Source organism: Crocodylus siamensis, chromosome 12 (assembly GCF_052110815.1).
Source record: "Crocodylus siamensis isolate JL-2025a chromosome 12, ASM5211081v1, whole genome shotgun sequence".
NCBI classification, from domain to species: Eukaryota; Metazoa; Chordata; order Crocodylia; family Crocodylidae; genus Crocodylus; species Crocodylus siamensis.
Window position 1 is genome coordinate 45,486,631 of NC_143406.1, and position 23,046 is coordinate 45,509,676.

General features: G+C 51.3%; 1 protein-coding gene across 8 annotated transcripts in view; it reads left to right on the top strand.

The window, feature by feature from the left end:
* Nucleotides 1-23,046, top strand: part of MPRIP (myosin phosphatase Rho interacting protein) — a 127,933-nt gene that overhangs the window by 21,916 nt on the left and 82,971 nt on the right. The gene's annotated exons all lie outside the window — the stretch shown is intronic.

Below are 23,046 nucleotides of genomic sequence, written 5' to 3' on the forward strand. Positions count from 1 at the left end.
TGGGAGGCTCAGAACAGTCCACTCAGCTGTGCCAGAGCAGCTCCTGCATGATTGGCTCAGGTTGCACATTGATCCTCGAGGGGATAACAAGCCCTTGGGGTTTTATGTCTGCCTGGGCTTGGTTTAATGCTTTGCTGTTCAAAGTGAGGCAGATGGAGGTGTGCATGTATGCAGATGAAGGTGTACTGGGATGCGTGTGTGCATGCCCGTAGTGTGGGGAAGAGGCAGCAGATGCACTTATGTACGATGTGGGTGCTGTGTGCTCAGGTGTGGAGCTGTGCAAGTCCCTGGTATGGAGGAGTGGGTCAGCCCCTCTGAGCCTGACTGTCTCCCACATGCATCCCCATGGGCCCAGCTTGCAGCCTGACCCCAAACTGCTGCCAAAGTGGCTGACAGCTCCCAGCCCAGGTCTCAGCTGTGTAGTAGGTGAGACCAGGAAATCCCCCAGGGCTTCTGGTGAGCCCATCCTTGTCATCGCTCCTGCACAGAGTTCACTCCTGCCTCCAAAGGGGACAGCCCTTGGCTACTTCCCCACTAACACCCCACCCTGGGGCGTGCCAGGGGGTGAATAATACGCAGGAATTTGGGCCTGTATGTGAAAGCAAAGCACATGATTTCCAAAGTATCTGGTCTGTTTTGTTTTCCTTGGGGGTTGAAGGTTGATCCAAGCCCCCTAAATAATTTGGACAGCTCAGGCAGGGGCAGGAGAGACATATAATAAATTTGTGCTCTCCTAGCAACCTAGTTCCTCACCGGGGTAATATTTCATGAGGTGATACAACAGGAAGGCAGCTCTGCTGGCTGGTGGGGAAGAGGCCAGACTTCCAGGAAAATCGCTGGCCAAGCGGGGAGGATTCTGGGAAAGCTGACAAGTCCTCCGCTGGCTTAGTGGCTCTGCAGCTTACCCTGACTGCTTCCAAGGCTGTGCGGAGACTGGCTTGTTTTCATAGGCTCTGAATTTCTGAGTTCAGTGGCAAGTGTGTTGGCAGTGTGGGTTGGCAGTGTGGGCAGGCAGTGGGGTATGGTCTCCCGTTCCTCTGTGTTTCTGATGTCTTTGGGCACCTCTGATGGGGAGCCTGTTGGGTGCTCCACTGCTGTTTGGAATAAGTCTCCCCCTTGCCTCGTGAAGGGTGTTAGCCTCCAACATCCCCTGCCCTACAGACTGTTGCCTGTTTGCTTGGGTGCACCTGGATAAAACCCCTCTGTGTTGTTGAGGGCTGAGTGTAGCTCCTTAGCTTTTGTGGGAGGGCCCAGGGTAGCTAGCACAGCCTGTGGGCAGTCTCCTCCCATGGGTGCACTGTTCTTGAGAGCTTCAGCATACCTGGCATGAGACTAAAGGGGTTCCCATCCCCTGGCTAGGGTGGTGGCTCTGTAGTTGGAGGAGAACTCCTTTTAGCTGCAGAAGCTGGTGCCAGCCTTGGACTACTTATGCTACCCTCTGAGCCAGAAGGTTGAAGAAATGGGTGTAGAGGGTGGAGGAGCCACGAGTGGTGCCCCATCTTCCGCCCTGGGCTCTGTCTCCTGGTACATGGTCCCTTGCACCTATGGAGAGGACAGCCCGGTTGAGTGCTAGTGTCTGGGCATGGAAGGGTGCGTGGTGGCTGGCTGGAAGCAGTCATGGCTCTGGGGTGCTCTTTGTTGTGGGGGAACCATGTGAGCTGTGAAGGGCAAAGGGGTTGATTTGGTAGGCATCTCCAGGAGCGGCAGGGCTTGAAAGGGAGAGGTGGAAAAACGAACCAAGGGAAAGCATGTGAGCCTGCATTGTGTAAATGTGTGCCCAAGGGATGGGCCAAATCCCTTGCCCACAACAAGGGTAATGCTCTCTCTCTCCATCTGACAGCTGGGTTGATTGTTCTCCACCTCCCCTTCTAGTCAGCTTCCCTCTTGCAGGTGAGTTGTGTGCAGCAGAGGAAGAGGAAAGGTATGAGTGCCATCAGCATCTGGGCTGCAGTCCTGGCCTACGGAGGTCTTATTCTCAGCAAGGGGGTTCAATCCCCTTCTCCTGGGTGTGGGTTCCTAAGGTTTGGCACCTTCTGATTGTGCTGGTAACAGGCTGTAGAACTGGAGCCAGCTTTGGTGACAGTCAGACTTGTTGGTGAGCACTCCTGTCTGCGGTCTTCCCCCCTCACAAGGCAATTGGTGGCTGTGTAAGAAGTCACCCTCCACAGCGTTTGGGCCTTGTCCTTCAGATTTTGGCTTCCGAGCAAGAGCAGAGCAGGCGATGTCCATCTCTGTCTGGATGGGGGGGTGGGGATAGTTGTGCCTTGTGGGCAGTGTGCTGGGGAAGAGACCTGCCTAGTAGGGGGTGGGTGGGGATGGTGGGCTCCATAACTGTGACTGCCATGAAGGGGCAGGGGGGGCCAAGGAAGGGCTGTTGGTCTGTCTGTGGTGAGAGGAGACCCTGGCCCTGGGTGGAAGGGGATGGGGGGGATGGATGGATTGGGGGATGGGCCTGGTTGCGTCCCATTCCTCCTCCTCATTTGGGGCTGAGCCCTCCCTCCTGCCTGGGCTGACACACCATGTAAAAATACTCTCCTGACCTTTCCTAGAGATTGATCCTGCTGCCCACAGGCCTCTGGCTGGCATTCAGGCTGCTTTAAAGGTACCACCGTGTTCCCAAACAATCCCACGGGAGGCTGCAGCGCAGTGACAGCCAGGCCTGCCGTGGTCTTGCCATGACCCTGCTGGGCACCGCAGTGGGACTGGAAAGCTTTGGGCTTCGCAGTTGCTCTGTCCTTTTCTTTGCTGCCCTGAGGCCCCCTCTGGGTGCTGGGAGTCCATACTATCACTGGCACAATGGCTGGCTGCCCCTGGCTGCCCTGAGGCGTTGCTGGGGCCCAAGACAATGTGGAGCGGCACGGTGTCTTGTCTTGGGCCAGACCCTGGCCAAAGAGGAGACAAAAGTCATGTCTGTCTGCCATGCTGTGGCCAACGGGGAGAGAGAGAGGAGTGGCCGAGTAAGGGAACGTCGCCTGCTGAATGTGCTCTTGCGCGAACCTGGGGAAGTTGTGCTTGCAGAACTGGCTGTCCTGGGCCTGGCCACATCACACACTGGATCTGTTACCTCCCGGGTTGAGGAACATGGGGACCCTGCCTCACTTCTCACTCCCATTTCTTGCCTTGTCCCTGAGCCAGGCCTCTTCCGGAGTCTTTGAGGGTTCGGCCAACCCCAGATCCCTCGTTCCAGGAGCAGATTTATGCCCTTTGGAGCAGACCTGTTATCAGGGAGTGGGGACGTGCCGAGCTGACCGTCTGTTTCTGACGTGCTGGGAGGCCTGTTTATAGCAGGGACAGAGAATTCCTGCATGGGTTTTCTGCAGGTCCCTCTGGGGAGGTCCAATGCATTGCAATGGAAATTTCCACTCAAGGTCTCTTGTACTTCACAGACCCAACCCTGCCAGGATCTTTTTAGGGAAAGGCTGTTGCTACACAGACAGCATCAGAGCTTTCTGGGATGGGGGAGGGGGATGCACTTGATCCTCTCTGCATTGAATGCAGTGGCTTCCAGCCCCTCACAGTGAGACAGGTGGCTCCTGGTTTTTGCAGGTTCCCCCTTTACTGCCTTTTCCAGTCACTTGCTCTGTCGCATCCAGCATGTCTCATACACAGCACAGTGTCCCTCCTTTATCACTCCTCTAGGAACACCAACCCACCACGATCCATACAAGCTGCAGAGGAAAGACATACAGCCCAGCAGAATTGGGACTAACATCTCCCAGCATAGGGCACGTGAATCAGGACTGTAGCTCTGGCTTTTCAGGCTGTTGTATTCTGTCTTTTAAGTATCAAGGAAAACCTGTGGCAGGGGCTGGAGAGCCATTTTGTAAATAATGGAAATGAATTTCCCCAGGCTTAAGGGCTTGGTGCTTGCATGGGGAGTTGTTAATTGGGAGTAGCTATTTGAGAATAGCTTCCTGTGTGGACGCTCCTATTTCAAAATCGGAGTGCCTCATTCTGAATGATGTTTAATCCACTCCCAAATTCGGAACAAGAAACTCATATTTAAGGGTAAGAGCATCTGCACAGAGATAATTTGAGCCCTGTCTTGCATCTGAATGAACTTCCCTGGGTAGCTAAGCCTAAAGGCCTGGCTTCAGTATAAACACATGCTGAGTGTTTTGCCAAAGTGTTTGGCTGAAATGGGGCCTAAACAAGGGCTTCCACAATGCACCTGGATTTACCCAGGCTCTACCAAAGTGGGCAGGAATCATGGGGGGAGCAGACAGCGAAGGGGAGGGGGATTGCAAGGCAGACAATCAACATTATCAGCTCTCCAATACATTTGCTAGTCTAATAGTTGCAGGAGCCTCTCAGTCTCCATTGCCACCTTGGTCCTGGAATTCCCTTGATCAGGGAGTCGAATCTTATATGACTTGGGACTTTGAACCCCAACTCCCCACACGTGTGTGTGTGTGTGTGTGTGTGTGTGTAATTTGCTTCCTTCCGTGTGTGTGTGTGAGAGAGAGAGAGAGAAAAGGAGAATTTGCTTCCTTCCTTGGCAGGAGGGGACTTGCAAGCTCCAGTTCCACAAAGAGCATCCGTCCATCTTCTCCCGGCTGCAGGGGGAATGGAGAGAAGCCGCCGTTGTTCCTTGCCCGGCAGCAGCAGTTGGACTCCTGCAATTCTCTCCAGCGGCCAGGCCTGGCATGGGCCCAAGCAGGAAATGACAGCAGCGCGAAGGTGCTGTCTTTCATTCAGGAGGACTCGGCGCAGCTGGGGGAGCCGGGGGAGGATTGAAATAGGGCCAGAATCTTAAAGGATCAGGAGTCCTGAACAGCCCCAAGCTGGTGCCTCTTCCCTGCCCTCACAGACAAGTCAATGGTCCAGGCTGCTGGGAGGCCTCCAGCTGTAGCTGGTTTCTAGCAGGGCTGCAGCTGTGCTGAGCCAGACCTGCTGGTTGTGGGGCTGAGGCAAGAGCCTTGGGGATGGGGGTGGGGGACATGTTTTGTCTTCCCTGGTGGCTGGGTGCTGAGCAAGTGCAGGTTCTACAGCCCTGCTCTCTCGGCAAGGCCTGGAGAGATCCTATCTCCTGGTCACGCTCAGTCACAGAAGGCTCTGGGTGGGTCTTTGAGGGTCTTCCAGATGTGACTTGGTCATTGGTCTGGTCCTTCAAACTCCCTCCCACATCCCCAGTGGCTCCAGGGGGTTATCATGCTGCCCTGTGTTAGGTCGGCCTTGTCTGTTGCTGCCTAAACCATGGTGGCTGCAGGCTGTGGTTTTGAGTCTGTACCTCCTAGCAAGGTGCCGAGGGGGGCCTAGTCTTATCTGCTGTGCTTCCACTTGCTTGTTCAAGGCTTGGCCCCAGCGTGGGAGCCAAAGGCTGTGGATGTAGGCAACTGGTCCGCTCCTGAGAACCGAGCAGTGATAGGCTGGCCCTGGAGGGGCACACGTGGAGCAGAAAATAGCATTTGTGTGGCCTGTGTGTTCAACCAGGAAGCAAATGCTTTCTGAGCTGCCTCCTCATGCTGTCACAGGTAGCATGAAGCCCTCTCCCCCTCCATCCCTCTCTGTGTGAGCACCCAGTGCTCATGCCCATGCACATCTCCCCTATGGCCTTCTCCCTACTCTGTATTGGGCCATGTCTGGCCTCTTTGCACTCTTCTTTGTATGTGTTTATTATTCCCTGGGGCCTCTGTTAGCAGAACTGGTGCTGGCAGACTTCCATGGTAGGCAGCAGCCAGCGGGCACAGAGACTTACATGGTACCAGGGGAGCCTGTTAGCAGCTGGGCAGAGACCTCCCAAGCAGTTGCAAAAGGGTATTGAATTGCGTGGAGCTAAACCTGCTAGACATTAATTTTGTGGGTCTGGCAATTTTGGCTCCTATTAAAAGCCCAGCAGGGATAGTGGCTGGAAGGCAGGAGAAATGGAGCCGAGTTCTGGAAGGTGATGGCAGAGACATGCTCAGCTGTGGAGGAGGGAGCTCTGCCGACTTTGTCTCTGGCCACTCTTGCTTCTTATTTTTAGTGAGTGACATTTGTTTATCCAACATCTTGACAAAGAAGCGTTTTTTTTGCAGAGCATGCATCCCAGTAACCTTCACGTAGGCATCCTATAGCAAAGGTCACATCTGTTTCGGAGCTGGGGTCAGGAGCTAATGAGACATTGGCCTGTTTGGAATGGGGCAGGGGGGTTCATAGTGTGTGTGCAGATGTGTGCACAGGGTGGGTTACGAGAACTAGCAGCATGCGTGTCGGTTACAGTTCTACTGGAGCTCTCATGGCTCCTTTGCTAGGCTGGGCTGCTGGTCAGCTCAGGTGCTCATCCAGCTGGCTGCTACCTTGGGCATCTTCCCCTTCAAGCCACTCTGTAGAAATCAAAATATTATCTGAACATCGTTTGCTGGCAAGGGGGCATGTTGTCTGTTCATGTCTTGGGAAAGCTCTGAGTTTAGACACATCTCCAGAAGATACTTGGCACTGGAGCCTTTGACAAAACAAGCGCGCATTCTCCGCCTTCCAGCAGCTGAATTTGGACAAGATGTAATTGGAGTTGGCTTCACATTCTCGTGCTGAGCCCTTCTTGGAGCAGGAATGGGGGGTCTTTGCCTGAGCGTCCAGCAAGGAGTGGCATTGCAACAGGACAGCGTGTCCTTAGTCTTTGTCCTCCTGTGGACCTGGGATCAAATCCTAACTTAAGTCACGATGAGAAAATGGATGCTTAGTGGCCTTCTAGGCTCAGCCGTGACTCATCTCGGTGTTGGTTCGCAGCACCTCCTCGGGCAGATTGCAGAGGGCTGACCAGGTCACCACAGAATAGTGTCTGACTGGATGGTGCGGGGGCGATTTGCAGGGTGTCTGGCCTGTACTGCAGTCCCATCACAGCTGCAAGCCAAAATGGAGGCACAACATGTCCCCCTTCCTCACCAGAGTGGGGGAGACAGGGACGTGGCCTTGTTTAAAATAGCCGTGTCTGGGGCTTAGTCATGTGCCGGGATGTGTTGGTTTTGTGATATGATGTGGCCACCTCTCACTGATCCAAGGCCTTGAATTCCTTCTTTCTTGCGGCTCCAGTCCCCCAGGGTCCCTCGGATGCTGGGCCAGTTCTGTGTCTCACCACATTTGAACAGCAATTAAATCGGTCCATGTTGTCTGAGGCTTGCATGAAGCTTCCTTTCACAGCTCTAAAACCCACATGATTGCCTGCTCTGTCAGGGGCCAGGAGACCCTGAGAAATGATTCCCTCTCTGGAGAAACTCCGTTTGTGTGACGGATGTCGTTCGCTTGCCATGAGGCCTGTCTGTGAGCCAGATGTTTTGCCTTGTTACATTTTATTGGGTGAGTTTTTATGATGGACTTCAGTAGAGCAAGAAGCCAGTATGACGGCTGATGGAGACAGGGGTGCAGAGATGCCCAGGGGGTTGCTAGTGGCCTCTCTTTAACCTAGACCTGGTTTTGTTAGTTGGGGAGAAGCTTTTGAAGACAGTCCATGGGTTTTGGCATCGGACTCTGGAGCATGCAGGTGCAGGAAGAGCCAGTGGCAGCAGCAGATGCTAACAGCCCAGTGTGAAGCAGAGCAGCCCTTGTTGCTTCAGAGCCGTCTGTAAGGCTCCTTGTGCTGCAGTTCTCCTCTTGCGTGCTCTGAACACCCTGCTCCAATTTGCTTGCTCTCCGTTTCTTTTTAAGCACGCTGCTGGAAATGAACCTCCTACAAATTGCAAGTCTGTCCTGCTTCACAGCCTCGAGGGCTTGGCTGAGAGGGCTTTGAAAGGGCCTGACGTTGTGGGACTGCAATGGTTTCATGGGCTGGCATCCTGGTACAGCAAAGGAGGCTTTAAAAGCTGGTCTGTCTAGTGGCCAAGCCTGTTGCTTCTTTAGTCTGCAGGGCTGAGCATCATTGAACTGTTTCGTGGCTGGCTTAGAGGCCACAATGTGTCTTTCTAGGCATTGCCCATAGGCCCTGTGGCTTCTGGAGCCCTAGTCCCCTCTCTCACCTTAGATGCCAGCTTGAAAGCCAATCTGGGACCTCAAATGCAGGGGTAGCAGAACAAATAAACACGCATGCAGACTTGTAGGTGGAGGTTTCAGGAATCAGTACTTGGTGTGAATACTGCCACTGGTTTTTTTTCCCAGTGCTCCATCAAACAGATCTTCTGGCCCCTGCTGCTGGGAACTTGAGAGATTGCCCTGGGGTAATAACAGGGCCTGGCTGCCAGCAGTGACCACCAGTTGGCTGCGCTTGGTGCTGAGGTTTGGCGGGAGAAGGCTGCGCACAGAGGGAAGCGCTTGCCTTTGGGGTCATAGACATCATCATAGACATCAGGGCTGGAAGGGACCTTGAGAGATCATCAAGTCCAGCCCCCTGCCCAAAGGTGACTCCCGTTAGTCTTCGGGAGACCCAAGTTACAGTCTCAAGACCACAGTCCAGAAGCAGAAAGGACAGAGCAGGCATTTACCTGGCAAGAAATGCCAACCCACTGCCTGCCCACTCTCTGTCCTGCTGTTCCTTCAGGATAATTCTCCTGAGCTCCAAACCAATTAGGCTCCAGCTGTACCCACTTAGCTTCTGCTCCCACTCCTCTGCATTGTCCTTATTTCTGCATAGCTGCCCTCATTGCAAACTCCACTGGGAGCCCTGACTCATTCTGAGGTGCTCTGAGGAACTGGCTGTCATGGGAGGCCATGCTCCTAACTGTAACAGATTGCCAGATGTGTATCATGTGTGGCCTGGGATTCACTGGCCTGAAACGGTACTGCTGGGTTGGGAGGGGTTCAGGAGGGCTGATGGCACAGAAGGACTGCTGCCTGCTATAGCTGTGTAGAATGGAGGCCTGTCCTATGCAGCTGACACTTCCTGGCAGACCTGGCACAAGGGCCAGGAGTTGCATGGGTGTGTGTGCTCCTAGCTGACATTTCTTCTGTCCTAGGAGTGATCCTCGGTGGGCAGGAGGGGAGGGCATAGGAACATACAGTGCTGCAGCCTGGGTCTCCTGGCCTCTTGGAGCCAGCCCGGCTCCTAGCACAGCGCAAGGGAGCTGCAGAGCCCTGGACAGAGGCACTCCCAAACCTGGCTGTAGATTCAGTTGTTCTCTTGGGTGATTGGAGCAGTCCACAATGGGTGATGAATGTCCTGCTCTGCTCGGGAAGCCTCAAGATGGATCATACATGCTTCTGGCTGGGGCTGGCATGGGGCTGGCAAGCTGTGTCCAGTAACACAATTGTGTCGAGGTTAGCAGCTCAAGAGGCTGCTGCCCTCTTTCCTGCAGGGCAGGTATGACTTGGGCTTTCCCACTCTTCCTTGTCATGGCAGAATAAGCATGGCACTTGGTCTCTGTGTCTCATTTCGTCCTGGGACTCTGCTGCTCTTGCTTTTGAGGAGGAGGATTGTTTTGCAGTACCAGGGGCAAGCATGTTAAACTCATATCGCAGACATTTTTATGGCTCTTCCAATTTTAAAGCAGGGCCTGGCTCTTGCAAAGAACACCACTGCCCAGAATCTGGGAAACTAAAACCAAAAGTCAGGTGTTTTTGGGGAGCCTGTCAGCATGCTGCTTCCACTGCTCGGATGAACAAGCTTGCTCAGACATGCAGAAATTCCTTGGTCCAAGGCTCTGGAATCAGCAGAGGTTGCACTGCTTCTACCTCCCTTCCCCAAGCTGCTTGCCTGCCTTCCCGGTGTCTCTCTGTAGCTGCAGGGGGTGGGAGTGGGTGGATGTACAACTGCTCAAAATCACGTTCCCATGGAAAAGCAGCAGCAATGATTTTAGCTCTTGGCGGTTGCTGGTTCATGTCATTTCCAGACTGACATGCTGGGCTGGCTGAGGTAAAGGGGCTGACACGTTCCCCATGTGGAGGATGGGAAGGGTAGAAGGCACTGCTCGCTGATCCAGGGAATCCAGGAGGAAGATGCAGCTCTCCTGCCAGTCCAGCACGTGAGGGTTCTGCAGGGGAAAGAATCTCTGCAGTGGCTGAAGGCTACATGAACCAGTGATCTTCTGTCCCTCTGAGATGCTAAGTGGCAGGAGCTTAGGCATGTTTTGTGCCTTTCCCCCAGATTAGCAGATCATTTGCATGTGCATCTTTTACTCCCACAGTCTCTTGTGCGTGCCTGGGGTTTTTGATAGGACTGTGGTACAGCAGGAAATGGCTGTAGGTCCCTTTCCTTCAAGCTGAAGCCTGGGAGTTGAGTCACAAAGGCAGCTGCTCCCCCAAGGGGGATTGTGCCTATAAGGTCCTCCTCAGACCATGGCAGGAAGGCTATATGGTATGGGCATTGTGAGAGGCCAGACCCTGGGCCTGGATGAGGTCTCCCAAGCCATCATATCTGGTCTTTTTGTGCTCACAAGCAATCATTCTCCTTGCCGTTATCCCCTTCAGCCCACCACAGCTACAAACATCCTGTGGAAAAAGCCCCCTGCATGCCACAGATGAAGCAGAGGAGCTGCAAGCACCTCCACTGCCTTAGCACTGCAGTAGCACGTTTTCCCTAACCAAGTCCATGCAAGGTGATCCAAAGAGGAGTGGGACCTCTGCTACAGAAGAAAGCAAAAGCCCCTGTGGAAAAGCAGTTGGTCTGGCAGCAAACTAGGCATCAGAGAGAAGTGCCAGAGGTTGCACTGCTTAGAAGAAGGCTCCAGTTAAGGAAACAGATTGTGGAAACAGCCATGCCTTAGTTGAACCGGGATAAATGAGCTGCTTTGAGAGGAGGAGCAAGGGACCAGCTCCAAACTGCTGTGCAGAAGCTCCGCGCCGCCCCCCCCCCCCCCCAAGCTGCATTGCTCTTCATCATGAACCATTTCACCACAGGGACAGAGCTTTGGCCAAAGACCACTGCACCCTCCAAGCTCTGTTGGGTTCTGTGCAAGCACCAGCCTTCCATCCAAAATCCTCTGTGCGCCATGAACCTCAGGGTTTATTATGCTGGTGCCATCTGCCATGCATTGAGTAGGTCTGGTGGCATGAGGCCGGTGTGACTTAGAGATCCTGGGGGAAGTATCCTGCAGCAGGGGCTGGCATGACAATGGTGTCAGCATAGGGTGGAAAGCAGAGCTGGGAAGATGGACTGTGCCCAGGCTACATGAGTGACGAGCACAGCAGAGCTACACACACTCGCCCTGGCTTTTGTTTTGATTGCTGCTGCCTATAATTAGGTGTCTGGAGCGCTTTCTAAACGGAGTTCTGCTGAGTGGGAATACCCTCATAATCCCTGCCGGCTTGTAGAGGGAGAGGCCGTGCGGTTCAGGGCTCGTGGCCCTGCATTGAGCTGGGGTTATGTCCTCTGCGCCCTGGGGAGTCTGAGTGGTGGTTAGAGTAGGGAGCTGGGCATTAGGGCCTCTGGGTTCCTGGCCTTGACTTGGTAACTTACCCCATGCACTTGGTCTGGTCCTGATCTCTGTGCATGGGTTTGCTCCTCTGTCACTGGGGGGTGGTGAGGTTTGGCCGTCATGTGTAATACTTGGTTTGTTCATCCTGTTGGAATCATGGTGTTACTAATGATGAACCTGATGCTGCCTCTTCCTTCCATGTGTTACATCTGCTTAATTGTCCCTTTAAACCATGTTGCGGGGGGGCGGGGGGGAGGCAGTGACCTGGTGGGCTGAGCAGGGGTTTTGGCATGTTGGAGAACCTAGATTTTGCTCCCAGCTGTCCTCCTTGCTAGCTTGGTGAGTGCAACATAGCACTGCGCTTGCTAAAAGTGGGACAGCACTTTCATCGTGAGACTGTCACGGAGTGGCATCTGTGACTTCTGTTTCAAAGAAGGGTCAAAGAGATCCGAGTCGTGGAGATGCGTTAGCTGCTTCTGTGGCACATTGCGTGGATCAGTTCATGTCTGGGGCGTGCTCTGTAGCTCTCAGCCAGCTTGAGAAGTGCCAGGTTAGGCTGGTTTTGAACGTGCTCCCACTTTAAGCCTTTTCTTGCTGCCCTTGGTCACAAGCTCCACATGTTGATCTATGCAGCATGAACAGACATGGCTCTGCCAGGTGCTTTCTTAGAGCTGGGTCCTGCCCTAAATCCTCTGGCTTGGTAGTCTTCTAGGAAACCTTTTGCTGTCTCTCTAGCTCGTTTGTGTGCGTCTCAAGGGTTTCATCTAGCTCCCAGTCTTTCCTATTTCACATTGGCAGTGACCCAAAGGAAGATGATGGGAGCCTCTTGCTGCGTGAAGGATTCCAGCTTGGGCGGTTTGTCCTGGCAGAGTGCAGATCCAATGCTTGCAGCACAGTAGTTCTGCCTGTAAATCAGGCTCTTTGCAAGGGTGTCAGTACAAATGCAATCAAGCTGATGGCTCTGCCTAAGACTGCTGATGGTCTGAAACTGGGCGGTCAGCAAGGAGACTAGATTCAAAGGATTGGTGGGGGGAGGGATGAGGCCAGCTCACAGTCTGGCAGCAGTTAGAAAAGAATGGACCACTGGGATGAATGTATAAATAGAAGAACAGAGGCCGACTCAAAAGAGGGAGTTCTGGCAATGAACAGAGGGCAGGAGGGGTCACATCTGGAGCCCTGCATGCAGTTTAGGGCATCGTGTCACCGGAAAGACTTGAGGGATTGGCGAAGGTAGAGAGATGAACACAGATGGGTTTTGGTGGGGGAGCAAGACAGGGACACAGGCCTAAGTACATGCTCACAGACGCTGTGTAATTTATAGCTGTGTGTAATTAAAGAAGAAGAGAACCATTTATTTAGGAGAAAGGGGCAGATTTTGAAATGTCACTGGAGCAGAGCTGTTCTGTATTAATTCTCATTCCCTTATATGTCATGGTGCCTCATCTGCATTGTTTTAAGGACCCAAGAATTTGCGTTTCCTTTTAGATCAAAGCAATTTACTTTGGTCCTGGCACAGAGTGAGAGCTCTCTGGCACGGCTTAAAAACAAACCTTCAGCATGTTTAGCCTGTCCAGCCTAAGTATTTTTTTCCCAGGCATTTACCATCAGAACATCTCCCAGCTTCACTACCCTCCCACCCTGAACTCTTAGCTTTTGCAGAAATAAGAAGCTTTAAAAACTGCTTGTAAAGACCTGCCACCAAATGTTGCTTTGTAAGTTGCTTTTGCCCCTGCAGTGGGTTTTCCTGCTGTATTTGCCAGATCTCGGGACTTTCAGTTTCTGTTCAGCATGAAAGGCTGCTGGCTTGAACACAAGCATATTTCCCATTTAAAACAAGCTGAAGCGAAAGAACTGTACTGTAATGGTTGTGGGAGAGGACAAAACATTTGTCCAGTAGTTCACTGGGCCCACCCAGGTCCTTGAAACTGGCAACTTTTATCCACAGCCTAGTTCTTTTTTCATGGCTTGCAACAAAACTTCTTGCTTCCCAGACTGCTTAACTTGGATTCATCCACCAAGAGATGTGGAAAACAGTTTTCCCTTCCTACATGTGGTACTTTGCTACTTTGCACAAGCAAAGCTCCCCTTCTGTAACATCTGCGTATAAGGAACTGACGTCGCCTCTTCCAACCAACTATCTTCCACCCAAGCGTAAAAATAATGCATCATGGAGGGAATGATTTGAGTGGCTTTCCTAGTACAAGGGTGGGCAATTATTTTGGCATGGAGGGCCATTTAGGGAGTTTTAGTGAGCTGTTGCAGGCTGGGTCAGCACCCCAACTTCTGCCCCCAACAGCTCACCAAAACTCCTGAAGTTTTGGTGGCTGGGATGGGGCTCAGTTGGGTGGCTGGGATGGGACCACAGCCGAGGGGAGCAGCATCCAGGAGTAGGACGGACAGGCAGGCAGGGGCCAAGGCAGAGCTGGGATCCACTCCTAGCATGCTCCTGCTTGCGGAAGCAGCTCCTGTTGCGGGAACATGCAGGGAGCGGATCACGGCTCTGCCCCAGACTTGGCCATGTGTTGTCCCAGCCCAACCTGCCCATCCCACTCTCAAACGCTGCTCCCCACCTGCCCGTGGCCCCATCTCATCTGCCTGGCTGTGTGCTCTGCCTGTGCTGTTTCCGTCCCCTGTGGTGGGTGCTGGGTGGATGGGCTGGGGTGCCCAGGCAGCAGGGCTGGGTCTGGTGGTGGCAGCAGCTGGAAGGAGCTGCTGCCACCAGGGCTGCTGTGTGGCAAGTCTGGCTGTGCATACCCAGGGGTGGTGGGACAAGCCATATGTGCTGTGGCCTGGGTGTGACTGAACGACCCGCTGTGAGCTGGGCAAAATCCCTTGGTGGGCTGGATCCAGCCTGTGGGCTGTATTTTGCCCACCCCTTCTCTAGTACCTTGTTTTGTGAATTAACAGATCAGCCTGAGAGTAAAAGAAGATGGAGCCCTGGGTCTGGAGAGGGCTTTGATGACCTCTGTTCTATGGACAGTCATTGGCAGTTGAGCAAGCAAAATGGGAATAGGATGGTGAATTGAACAGGAAAAGTTATGCTATTTTAAAAACCTGTGGTAATACCTCACGCAGTGCAGTGCAGTACTCAGTTTTAGAAAACCTAGCAGAAGTTAGCCAGGGGATAAGAATGAGAGGGGCAGGGAAGAGCTGTCCTCTGAAAATTGATTAGAAAGCCTGCAGATACTCAGCTGAGAGAAAGATGAAACTATGAAAGATTCAAACTATGAAACTAAGATGAGCAGGAGGTGGCGTGGAAGCCAACCGGGCAGTGTCTCCTAACACCAAAACAAGGGGAAACTAGATGGAACGGAAAGGTGGTGGATTCAGAACATATCACATATCTTTTTTGTTTTTTTCCCCCCTGTTCATGGTACATGTCGCCTGTGAGACTCATTGCCACAACATCTCGCTGAAGTTGGGACTCAGAAAGAGATTGGACACCAGTCTGGATAGGAAGAATGCGTATCGTTCTTGGAGTAACACCATTTTATAATGTTTGTTTTTTTTTTTTTCAGCGGGAATATGAAATTTCATGCTTTTGGGTACAAGTTAGTGGGGGCAGAAGGAGCATTTCCTGGGGGGACAATTTAGGTAAATCCGCCTCAGTGCTTCTTGCCCTTCCTGCCAAAGCATCTTTACTGGTCAGTGTTGGAGATGGGCTGCTGGAGTAGATGCACCATTCGGGGTCGTCTTATGTTCCAACAGGTGCTGAAAGCTTAAGCAGCCAAATTCCGTTTCAGGAAGGTAGAGCTCTGGCCTGCAAAGTGATATATATGTCTGTGCATGGTTACTGAGCACCCATGTTCCAGCACCCGCTGTCTCTAAGCATCTGCTTTGGTATCCTTCATCAGTACCTGAGCATTGGAGCCAAAGACCTGAGCTTTCTACAGTCATGTAGATTTCCCTAGGAATTTAGCAGGCGGAGATGAATTAATCTTGGTGTCTTGGCTGAATTCCCTCTGGGGTAGTTACCTCCTCAACTTCCCTCTTTCAATGGAGAGTCCCACAGCATTGGAAGGAGGAACCCTGCAACATACCTGAGATTCTAGATAATCTATTGTGGGAGATTTCAGTGTTTAATGGAAGATTACAGGAAAAATGTGGAAAGGGGAGAAAGTAATTTATCTAACCACTTCCTAATTAATGGGGTGCTTTGACCCAGCCCAGTCATTTTCTTTTTGGAAACAATGTGCCCTTTTGTTGTTTCTCTGTAGGGCAAGTTTCAAAGCCGAAATTCCAGTTGTAGTGCTGGGAGCAAGCACAGCAGGTTGGGAGGGCCGCAGACTCAGTTTCTTCCTTTTGAATATTAAGGAAATGATTGAAGCTACCTGGGTCTGTATAGGGAGGGGACAAAACCCTTTTGAGGTGGAGCTTGATTAGTTAGGGAGATATTATGCCGGGGGTTGTCTTCAGTAGCAAGGGCCTGGTCTTGGGAAATCTGGGTGAGTGGAGCTTTGTCTTTAAGGTGATAACCTGCCCCACCCTCCCCTGCACCTGTGAGCAATTGCAAAGACCCCAGAACTGGTGGGAATGGCTTTTGTCATTCCCATGTGCTGTTTTCTTTATTCTGGTTCTTTGGTGCAAGAGAAGTCATTACTTGGGTTTCTGCAGTGCCAAGCATCTAGACCTGTGATAGTCCTTTTTATTTATTTATTTTGGCTATGCAATATGGCAAAATAAATGTGTAATCATGACACCCCAGTCTCCAGCAGTGGCCCAGAATTGCAGTAACACAATTGTGAGCAAAGAATTGCAGCTGGGCCCATACTGTAGTAGGTTGTTTTTCTTTCTTTTTCTTCCTAATGAGTGTGAACAGTAGAATAAAGCAAGAGAGACTCAGTTTATAAGCCTGTTGAGTCTCCCCCTCCAGGGAGAACTAGTGAGGGTCAGAAAGGGCTTCTTGAGAGTCCTAGGATGCCTATACACATGCAGCGAGGCTGCTCCGACGTGCTGCCATTACTCGATTACTCAAGTCTGCCTGAGTGTGGTAATTACTGCTCTGGAGCAGACTCCAGTGTCATATGTTTCAGTGTCCCTGCACTTATAAATAGCAATGGAGGTGTTTTGACTAAAGCTTGTTTGACGGAGCATATGTATAAACACCCTTTGTATATGATCATGTATATATGCTCACTTGATGGAGCACATGCATAAATGCCCTTTGATCTCCATTCTGTTCCCATCCAGCTGGGATAGTTGGGTAGCGAAGATACTGTAGTAGATAGATTCTTTTCTAGCAGCTGGTCACTGGACCATGTCCCAGATGTTGGCTTATGGCTGGCTGTAAAGAAAAAAATATAATGGGTCATTGGCCTAATGAGGGTTGAATTAGTCAGTTATTCCTCCTCCTTGGCAGGCTTTTCGTCCCATGGTAGCTAGATCAGCAAAAGACTTTTAATGGAAGGACAAAGTCAGAGCAGAGGGGAGGAGATTATATTAAGGGACAAAATTTTAAGGAGGGAAAAACAACAGTGTGACTAGAATGTACATCATGTGGTTTGTTCGGCGGTGGCCCGGCTGTGCGGTGCAGCGGTGGTAGGTATTTGCAGGACTCTCCTGTTATGCTGCAGACCGGCTCTGTAGAACAGGCTCTGACAGCCTCGAGGCCCAGTTGTATTGGGCAGAGGGAAAGAGAGTCTTCTCTTCTTTCAAAGCCTGTGTGGAGCGGGAAGGACGGGGGAAGTGGGCTCTCTGCAGAAGCAGCTGCCTTTGCTGCTTTCCAAGTCCAAGCGGTCTCTAGCTGCAGCTGTGTGGGGACTTCGAAACTGCCCAGTGTGCCCACTTCCCCCTTTCAGAAGGAAGCGCAGCCCTTTGGCTTGGCACAGCGGTCACGTTTGTCAGTGAGGCATTGGGCCTTTTATGGTGGCTCCTGTTTCTGCTGGGTAGCCCAGAGGAGTGGTAGTCATGTGATATCCTGGCACTGTCAGGATGGCAATATGCAACTGTCTTGGACCATGAATTGAACAGAAGGGGCAGGAAGTGGGGGGGGGGGGAATGGGACCGAAAACTCATTTCAGTTAAAAAGATCCCTGCTGCCCTTCACAGCTCCCATGCTGGCTCACTATTGCGGGCATGTAAGAGCGTATGGTGGAGAATGGAGAGCCTGTTGGGGGGAAGGGGTGTTTAATCGAGTCTGCTGGAGCATTGGTATCTTGCTAGGCGAGATACAATCCGCAGGGGGCATCAAAGAGAGGGCAGCTGGCTCCCCATGGCAGTGCCTGCAGCACCCTGGGATTGGACATGGCTGGTTTTGTTGTTTCCTCAAAAAGATGGTTGCTCACAAAATCTGAGCCTCACTTCACAGAGATGCTACCCTTTTCCCCAGCAGCATACTCGTGTGCGTGTGTGTAAGAGCTGGGAAAACGGAGAAATAAATAAATACTCAATTAGGCGGGCGTCCAAGGTTCAGGATGGAGGGTAGGGGGAGGAGCAGGCCAGAGCAGCTCTGTCCAAATTTTGGAATGCCTGAGAAAACTGCGGGAGCCCAAGGCAAGCTGTGAGGTTGTGGGCTTCCCACAGACTCCACGGCCCGCACTGACCGGGAAGGCCAGAGGCCTGGGAGCTTTGCAACATTCCCACATTAAACGTTAATAACACGGAGTGAAAACGCTGGCAGTGGGGCCATGTGACAAAGGAATCGCTTCCCTCTGCACGCCTTTGTCCTCGCTCCCCAAAGCAAGGGAGGGAGCCTGGCGGCTCAAAGAAAGGAGCCCTGTGACTCTGGTTTCTTTCTGAGGAGGGAGAGCAGCATTTATTGCATAAAGTACAGTACCAGGGGAAGACAGGAGGATGGCAGCTCTCCAGGCTGAACAAACACGAGGCTTGTGTGTGTGTGTATATGTGTATATATGTATGTATTTTTTTTTTTTCTTCTCCTTCTGAACGTTGGAAGTTCAGTGTCTGCTTCACTGAGTCTTTGAGAAACGAGATCCCTTTCTCTGCTCAAGGCAGAGAGAGAGAGAGAGAAAGCGTGTGCCGCGTTTCTCATTTTTTGTTCCCTTTTCCAAAGGAGATAGGAATCGGTAACGCTTCAGCTCTGACCTGGTCTGATCCTTCTAGCCCAGTGGCTGCTGGCCCTGGAGTAGACGTGTGGGGGGTGGGAGAGCTCTTTGTGGTGGGGCGGGGGGACAGGCTGGGCTCTGGGAGGGGCACGAAGGCTGGATTACAAACTGCTGCCCAGGTGAAGCCACCTTCCTCTATGTGCATGTGCCCGTGGAAGACGATTGACATTGTTTCGGTCGCCTCAGTTTTTAAATCGCAGACTTTTCCTTGAGTTTCGGAACATGTTTTTCATTTGTACGGCTGGACGGAGTAGGCAAAGCGCGTCCTCTGTTCAAACAAGAACGTGGCTTGGGTTTAATACATTACTTATTCAGAGTCTTCAGTTCTGCGTTATGGTAACCATTAGTGAATGTTATATTTCTGGTTTGCCAGGCATAAATTATTCATCAGGTTACTTTGGGGGTAGAAAGTTTCTGGCCCAGTTAGAGGGATGCTTTCACATTAAAAACTCGTGGTTTCTAGCAACTGGCTGTCATTCCCTTCCCTGTTATAACTAAGCTGAGGTTCAAGCCACTGCATGTTTACTACCTTGTGCTTTGTCGACCTGAGACACTTACAGTGAAAATGAAACGGGTGCATCTGTTTTTTCCAAGTGTCTTGGTCACTAGTATGGACATGCATTTAGGCTGCAACATAAGGTTTAAAAAAAAATCCCCTTGATTATACTGGAAGGGTCTACATGTATACTTTGCTCTTGGAATACCTAGTAATTGTGTGTAAATACTGATTCATACCCTATAAAGTTACGTTTGTGGGAACATTTTTGCTGGTCTTAATTTTGGGATTATTTTTAAATAACTGTTCAAAACCAAAACTGTAGGACAAGCTTCCAGAACTGACCGGATCCTTTCCTTTGAATAAAATTGTTAGGAGCTACCAGTAAATAAAATCTCCTGTAGACTTTGTTGCAAGAGAAAATCCCCACAGGTGAATCCCTCAGTTACTAGACACTTGCATGAAATCTTCTCCCAGGCTTATTTCAAACCTCATTTGTCTGTATCTGTGTGATACAAGAATAAAAACTTTTTGCTTATTACGGAGAGGTGCGTTACTGCTGCTTAAAGCCCTCCGTGTCCTTAGATGTTGACCGATGCAGAGTGGGTGGAAGCTGGCATGGGCCTGTACTCTTTTTATGGTCAGAAAATGGATTCATTTTTCCTCCCTGACCATATATAAGACTGACTTATTCTCTCCCTGCTTTGGAGAGTTGAGATGCTTTGTGCAACTGTCTCTGTAAAGGCAAGCAGCACTGTTAGTGGGTAAGGTGGAGCCAGGGAAAGGGGGGCTGTAAGGGACTTTGGTCCTCCTGTTCTGCTGTGTAGGTGGGGGTGTCATGGCTGTAGCAGAGCATGTGCTCTGAAGGGTTGTTGAGGATGCTCAGCGTTTGCTGGCCTCCCTTCACATTGCCCTATATATCTCATGCCCCCGGCTCCCATTCCAGTGCACTGCCAAGCCAGGTGCACGGCATTTGTTCCCCATAATCTCTTTGACATTCCCTCGCCTCCCTGGAGGCTACCTGAGGGGTGTCTTGACTTGTCGGGGAGGATGGGGAATGCACGCTTCTCCCTGCCTTGCACTGCTGCCTCCTACCGAAGAAGTAATTGGCTGTATGGGAGGTGAGTGCCGGAGTCTCTGCAAGGAGGGAAAAGGCCCATGCTGCCAGTGCACATTGGCGAGTGCATCTTGGCAAATTCACTTAAAAAGACAGGTGTGAGAGAAACAAAAGTATTTTGGGGCTTTCCATGCCCTGTGGCACAGGGCCCTGCCTCTCTACCTGTGCCCTGCCTCGTGATGTAGCATTGGTGGGATACCTGCATCTCCGTGAGGCGGGGCAGTAGCAAAGATGGGGTCCCTTCTTACTTCAGAAATGGCAGCAGGTAGTCCTTGCTTTCCCAGGAGAAGACAGTCCTTCCCAGTGTATTAATTATGGGCTTAGGTAGGGGGCCACTCTCTTTTTTTCTCCTGCCAGACATGGAGTCTAGTGTTTGGATAGTGTCCATGTGTCTTGAGGTTGATGGTCATTTTAGAGCAGTGAGAAAGTTTGCTCCTCTTGGTGCCATTGTTTCAGGCTCTCTGCGGACTCAGGCAGAGATTGTTTATCACCAGTGACACTGGTGTCATGTTATCAAGCTCATCCTGGCCACCCTTAACAAAATCAGAATGACGTGACTCCAGGAGCATGACTGTCCTGCATCCTGTGCCTTAATCTGGGCTTCCCCTGTGAGGTCAGATGTACTCTTCCTTATTATGGCTCATACTATCCATAGCAGACACTTAACTCTGAAAGTGCATTTCGCTCGTAGATCTCATAAGTGTCCTCCATCCAGATCTGCCCCCACTGCCATTTATAAAAGAAGGGGTTGTTACGGAGTAGCTGGAGAGCAGTTGGCAGTGTACGTGTCGCGTAACCTGGCTTTTGATTAGTGTAAGGCAAGTATGGATCAGTAAGATCCCGTGATAAAGCAGTTGGCAGCAGTGCTCCCCATCCCAGGTTGGGCTCTCTCCTGGAGCTTCTGGTAGCCTGTCACTTCCCACATTTTCTTTTTCCTAGTGTTTGCTTGTCTCTGTGGATCAACGCAGTGTTTGGAGGAGATTGGGGCTGGTGGGAGGGGGGATGGGAAGGGATGAGCAGAGAGATTGATTTCAACTATGTCCTCAGCATCCTACTGAGGACAACAGCAGTTTACGTAAGGTCCCCCCCAAGCCCTCTTGCGTTGCTGCAGCTGGGAGGAAAATAAAAGCAGGTGAGGATGTTTGGAGCAAGTGGAGTCTTGACCGTTGTACTGTTTCATTTTTTTGGTTAACCCCATTGCATCTTGCCAAAAAAAAAAAAAAAGCCAGTCATTGCAGCGCTCCAGGGTGCTAGGAAGCTGCCGAGGTATAATTAAGGTTTCAGTTCCCTCTTCCACCCACTCCTCCTTTGAGGGGAGGGACAGCAATGATTATGGACTAAGCAGATGTTTGCAGGAAGAAGAAGCCTCACTTGTATTACTCTGGTAATGCAATGTGCAGATGGAGGTGAGGAAGCCAATGGCTTTGCAGGCTGAGATGAATGGAGGCCTGTGCTATCACGGACACTGGAGATGGATCCGTCCCTTTGGGTCAGCCAGTCCATTCTGCCTGCTGACCCAGGATCCTCATTTGCAGCTGGATTCAGTCAACTTGTAAGTGTCTGCTATTGGGGCTTCCTGAGATGCCGGGGAAGTTGAAATTCATCCAAGGACCTTCCACAAACACAGAGCTAGGATCCAAGTTACCTAGTGAGAAATTGCAGGGGCTGTCCTTAACAGTGAGGCCATGAACTCTGCTATCTGAGAACCATCTTGGAGGGGATGTAGAATGCAGATGTTGGGAGGTCACAGGGGTAATAGCAGGAAAAACCTGCCCCAGGGGCGAGGGGGATAGTTGCTGGTGCTCGGCTATGTTACTCTTAGCCTTTGTCTTATAGCAATAGATAAACATGAAGGCAACTGTTTTTTCCCTGGGGCCAGTTTTTTTCTATTGCTATTGACTCCCCATCAACCACTACTCATTTCACAGCTCTTAATTTGTATTTTTTCCTTGCATTCCCAGTCATACATGTCTCCTATTTTCTCTCTCAGTGGCTGTACAGCTGGGGAGCAGAAAGAGTCCTACAAGTATCTCTGAGCTGATACCAGCTCCTTGGCTGCCATGGCCACTGCCCACGCACTGGGATGGGCTCCTGGTTACAGTCATGGGAGATGGTTCAGGCAAACTGGCAATGTCAGTGCAGAGACCAGTTCCTTGCCTCTGACTTCTCCTCTCTGCCCTGCGAGCCAGGACTGGTAGCTCCTTATGCATGGCAGTAAAACAGAGTGCTAATTATTTCCCTTTAGTGTCTGTATTGTGTGCCTGCCTGACGATAGCCATGTGTGCCTCTTGGTTGTTGGCCGATTTACTGGCTCTTGGGAGTTGCTGTTTTATATGCTGATAGATTGAAAGGAAGACTTTTGGCCCAACTGGGTGACCTGGAACTGTAATGCGGATGAGCCCAAGCTAGAAAATTCCTTCTAGCCCAACCTCCTATGTAGGTGTCCCAAGAAGGGGTGCTACGGGCTACTTAAGATTAGGAGGGTGAGATCAATGGACTCTGGCAATGGGTTACATTCAAAGCAATGCAAGATGAAATGATTGCAGGATCCAGGGGTTAGCTACAGAGCCTTGTCCGTTCACATCCCTGGCTACTCCCTTTGCTTAGCATTGACAGACTGTGGGGCTTTCTGCCTTGTCTCATGATCTCTGTTGTCTTGTGGTTTTTCCACTTAAGCATTATGTAAACCCAGCACAAAAACCCCAAAACAAACTTTCATTGTGGGCGCTAATCCTATTAAAAATAATCGCCTAAGACATGTCCCACCCAGCTGTGCCCCTGCAAAGAGGAGTTCTTTTCTGTCCTGTGGAGCATCCAGCCTTTAATCCTGTGTGTAAGTAGGTACCAGCATCACTCCTTTCTGCTGGCTGCAATCACATGAGCCAGCTCCATCCTTTGAAATCGGCACAGCTGCTGCTCGCTGCCCTATGGTTCAGTTTCCCATGTTAGAGGAGGAACTGTCTTGCAGAAAACCAGGCCAAGCTTTTGCCCAGAACTCCAACTGAACCTGCAAAATGGCACATGCAGTGTTTGGAGAAGCATTTTTCACTTTTGTGAATGCTTCTTCCTTTTCCAGCTCCAGCTGCAGGCCCTGAAACGCCCTACGAG